This window comes from Alligator mississippiensis, chromosome 1 (assembly GCF_030867095.1).
Source record: "Alligator mississippiensis isolate rAllMis1 chromosome 1, rAllMis1, whole genome shotgun sequence".
NCBI lineage: Eukaryota > Metazoa > Chordata > Crocodylia > Alligatoridae > Alligator > Alligator mississippiensis.
Genome location: NC_081824.1, coordinates 191,552,845 through 191,557,924, shown reverse-complemented (window position 1 = coordinate 191,557,924; position 5,080 = coordinate 191,552,845). Strand labels below are relative to the sequence as shown.

The following is a 5,080-nucleotide window of genomic DNA, read 5'->3' as shown; positions in this document are numbered from 1 at the left end:
GAAATCCCTAAATCCTTCCCTTCTGGTGTGAGAATATGTACAGGAAACTGCCAAGTCAGCTTTATGGAATTCTTTGACTCCACCTATCCTCATGTTCTTAATTTCCTTCATAAAATTATTACTTTCATAGTATTTGAAATTGTGTTGAGGTTTTTTTTCATACTGTTAACAGATGCCCTTATCTTTTAACAACTGTGACAGTAGGTTGGAGAACACCTGCAATGTCTGTTCTTCAAATGTCTTTGCTGGTTTGAAAGCTTTTACTGATTTTTGTTTTTCTTCTTTAGGCCTGCTTTATACATTGTAAAGAAGCCCACAAGAGAGCCAAATTCTATTTGCTTTTCTCTCTAGCAGGTCAGATCAATGTTTCAAAGCCTAAAAGACAGAAGTATGATCTTGAGAACATGGGTGGATAAAGTTATGTTAGCTAAGTAAATCTGAATACTGTGGGAGTCAAAAAAGACTTGAACTAGGTTGCCTGTCATCACCATGATGATTGTATAGTGACAATGTAATTAGTAATGCTACCCCAGAAAATTCCTGTGCTCACAGAAAATATCCCAAGCATTAAAGGGAATAGTCAGCCACTTACTTTCTGGAACCAACACATTGCTGCCAATAGTGCTCTATGTATTACTCCTAGCTACTGTTTGCATTATCCAGAGGTCGCATGCCCATTGTCCTAATTATTGTCCAAAAGTTTCAGGCTCAATGATACTGGAATCATGATTCAATAATTTTTTTCCTTGTTTGGACTCCTGTTTTTATAAAGTATTTTGTCACAGATGATTTTGTGCTTTACAGGGTATTTTTTGTTGGTTCTAAATAGTACAAGGCAGAAAAAACATTTTCAAATGTCTTTCAAAATCAGACCTATCCTATTCTGTAAGCCAGGCCAAAGCAGAACACCCACTGATGGCATGGCAGAGGTGACACACAGATCCAGGGTGGAATCTGGCTGTTTATTGTAAGGAAATCTTGAATTACTGTTCTTTATTAATGTGCTATTGTAAGAACATTCAGCATCACTCATGGAAAACTACTTCCTGTGCATACACATAAAAAGCATATGGGGTGTATTGCTCTTTACAGGTAAATGTTGGTCTAAATGACTGTTTACTAACAATATACAAACATGCAAGGTCCAGTCCCAGACATACTGATTTTCTGACTGGCAACTTCTAAAAAAGGAAAAGATGACCACCACTAGAGGGCTTACATACAAAGGACACCATTCATATGTAGTGTACTGCTCTTTGTTTTTCTGTCTTCAACAGCCTCCATTTTTTTCTGTTTATGGGTGTTTGAAGATTGTGACATCAGATCTGAAACCAAGCTGATGGTTCATCAAGTAGTCATGGTCCCCACTTTGCTGTGTGGAGCTGAGATGTGGACAATGTACAGGAGCCATCTAAAGTTGCTGGAGAAGTATCATTAATGCTGCCTGTGGAAGAGCCTCTGAATCTAGTGGGAAGACAGATGCACCAATATTGATGTCCTCCTGCAAGCAAACACCATGAGTATTGAGGCAATGATCATCCAACATCAACTTCATTGGGCCAGCCAATTCATCTGGATATCCGACTCCAGATTCCCAAAGCAATTTTTATTCTCTCATCTTAGCCAAGGCGAATGCACAAGAGGAGGGCAGAGAAAGAGCTTCAGGAATGTCCTCAAGGCCAATTTAAAAAAATGGAATTTCAATGTCACCTCATGGGAGAGTATCACCCAGGACCAGCCCAAATGGAGGAAGAGTCTGCTGTGGGGATCTCAATACTTTGAAACTTCATGACAACAACAGGAGATGGAAAAGTGGGAGTGGCAGAAACAGCGTGTCGTGGACCAAATCAAGAATCCAGCACCACCTACTCCACATGGAAACATATGTCCAACCTGCAGTAGAGTCTGCCAATCCTGGATAGACCTCATCATCCATCTTCAGACAGACAGATAAGATAATCATGGAGATAATCAACTGTGAGGGATTGCCGAAGAAGACAGGTCTTTTCTTTTCTTCCCTCTACGTTTTCTTTCCTGAAGTACTCCCTGCTCCCACTTGCTCCTTGCTCCATTCCATCCACTGAAATGGTCAGTGGGGCAGTAGATAATGTTGAAATGAAAGTGTGCTTTCATCCACTCTAAGCCATATGTTGGAAGTCAAGTCCACATGCTGATGGCTTTCTTTACAATCATGACAATTTGAAATTTACAATTATTAAAAAAAAGAGCCTAAGATCCTATGGAGTTAAAATATGCCAGACTGGGTACATAAATACATTGGCCTTTTGCCTGATACACCTAGCTTAGATGCTGTACTGGACATTTGGTCATTAATGGGCACATCCACACAAGATGTTTCCTGTAGAGCTGCCTGATTAGCTCTGCTGTAAAGTCTCTCCATCTACATCTGTGATCCTATTAGGTTGCAGTAAACTAATAAACTCTGCCACAAGTTAGTACATGTAAATACAAGTACTATCCTGCTGTGGAATTTTTTAGTGTGCTGTAAAGCATGTGTAGATGCTGACAGGGCTGGCTGGGGCACTAGGATGCTTCCATGTAGGGGCTGCCTGCTCGCTAGGCTCACACTGGAGCACTCTTGTACTCCAACCAGCCCCTCTGCAGCACTTTGAGCCAAGGTAGAGCAGCCCCATGCTAGCAGGCTGACCCCCTGGGCCCCCCACCAGCCAAGGCTGCTCTGACTTGGCCCAACGTGCTGTGGTCCTGGGTATACATTCAAATGGTAATTTTATTATTGATTTCAGTGGGTACTTCCACATATAAATTTGGGTGAAAAAATAAACACCAGCACAGCTTGTACTGGTGTTTATTTCTACTGGGCACAGTGTTTACACATGCATCTGGGACTGCAGCACATTGAGCCAGGGAAGAGCACCCCCAGGGCTGACAGAGGGTCTGGGAGGGGTCAGCCCTGGGTGGTGGTGGAGGGCAGCAGAGGAGCTGGTTGTGGCACAAGGGTGTTACAGTGTGGGGCTAGGCAGCAGGCAGCACCCGCACTGAAGCACACTTGTGCCCCAGTCAGCCCCACTTTTCCAAATCCTAGATCCATCCCTGACTATGCTATGTGGTCCTGAGGCTTTCGGGGGTGATTGGTCCTTTGCTCCAGGTACAGCATGAGCCCTTTGCTAGAGACTATGGAAACATCTACACATAGACAAGTGGGGTGCAGGGACAACTTGCCCCTGTGCTGCTAGTGCTGCTGATATGCTGCCATGGGGGCAGAAGCCAGGCTTGAGTTGTGAGGTGCCCTGGGGTTCTGTCGGGCTGGGCACCGTGCCATGTCTGTGCATGGTGCCCAGCCCCCTCCTTCCCACCCCCCCACTCGGAAAGGGTGGAAAAGCTGAAGAGCTGAGGTGAAAGCACGGAGGGACACACAATCCAAAGGCTCCAGACGCCCTCTCCCTTGCTCCCCAGTACACCTTATGCTGATGTATTGATGCTGCTCAGAGCCGTTCCATTCTAGACCCGTCTTCCCTGGACCGCAGGGCCCAGCTGAAGTGCCCAGGCAGGAGCAAGTGAGGCTCATTCCCATTTCTGTTTTCTTTCGAGGGATGACTCAATCCATCATTAAAAAAATTCCAACTCCCTACTAAAAATGGCATCACAATCAGTGCCCTGGAGGAAAAAGAGACGGGGAAGGGGGGAAATGTGAAAAATGGGTCCTATTCCTGGCTTCATTTTCTTACACACACACAGCTGATGTTCGTCTTGTATTTGAAAAGTTTATTTTGAAAGGACAGGGGTAAGGATTCTGCGACAGGCTTGCTTTGCAAAGACTGGATCCAATTTTCGGAGTCTGTTGCCAATTTTTGTGAGTCATTTCCTTGGAATCCTACCTTTGGTGTTGATTTCCCTTAGAAGGAAACTTGTAAAAGAATAATAATAGCTCTTATTCTTCACGGAAAGTAGCACAGTCAAATGGAAGACAACTCGCTCTTTGTTCCAAAACACTTTTCTTTTCTTTTTTTTAATTTGTTTTGTTTACTTTCTTCAGCGGACAAAAGTGAACAAGGCAATGTAATTAACCCCATAAAACATCTAATTTATGGTGCCAGTGACATCCGTGTACTGCTCCACTGGAGTGAAAAGTTAACTGGGTAGGCAATTTTAATTGGTGCTTTTTTTAAAGTATGAATAACGAGTGCCACCTTATGATTTTGGAACTTTCTCATCTAAAGCTGCTTTTGCCTTGCCAACCCACCTTGACTTGCTTGACCACTTTTCTTTCTATTATACCAGACACAGTAATCATATCCACTATGTGTTCAACTTCAAAAGACAGCTGAAAAGTTAACTATCTAGGAAACATCATCGGTGGCAGCCTATAGTAACTGGAGCCCCTTTCATCTCCAGGATGTCAGTATTCTCCAAGCTAAACTTTAATTGATTTAAATGGATACAGGATGGCATTCTGTACTTTTGGAGGATTTATGCAGCTGCCAGTGATATGGCTCAGAACACTAGAAGTATCTTCTTCTCTTACTTGAAGATACCCTCTGGACTTGTATTATTCTCACAGAACAGGCAGGACCTCTCAAGCTTTCACCTGGAAAAAAATTGTACACTGTAAACATTTTAGAACCCAGTTTCATATCTACCTAAATCTTCCAATGAGAAATAGGTTACAAACTTTTAAATATTTTTCATATTCTCATAAATTGAAGTGCAAACTATAATGAAGACATGCCTTTCCATTTAAAAGTTAGCTGTAATGAATTCCAGGGGAGAAATTTAGGTGTGTTTATAGAATTCCAGAAGACTTGTTAGAGTCATGTACTGCATTTAAAAACCAAACACTAAAGAAATAATTAAAACCCCATTTTGCCATTTTATTTGAATTCTATTTATGATGACAAGTAATAGATGGAGGGGGAGGCATGCCTGTTAGTAGTACTTAATTATCACTTAATTAACCCTAGAATATCACAGGGAAATGTTGGATGTTAAGCCATTTAAAACCATTCTGTTCTGGTGTTTTCAAAAGAAATGGTAACAAGAAATTAAGGTCTGACACTGGAAAGCCAAAAATCCAAAAAGAGCATTCCAAAGATCAGGGAAC

General features: G+C 42.3%; 1 long non-coding RNA gene across 1 annotated transcript; it reads left to right on the top strand.

The window, feature by feature from the left end:
• Window positions 1-291: 291 nt before the first annotated feature.
• On the top strand, window positions 292-4,848 carry LOC132245583 (uncharacterized). The gene is made up of 2 exons (XR_009457289.1): window positions 292-354; window positions 1,278-4,848. It is a non-coding gene; the product is annotated as an uncharacterized LOC132245583 (long non-coding RNA).
• The last annotated feature ends 232 nt before the right edge of the window (window positions 4,849-5,080 follow it).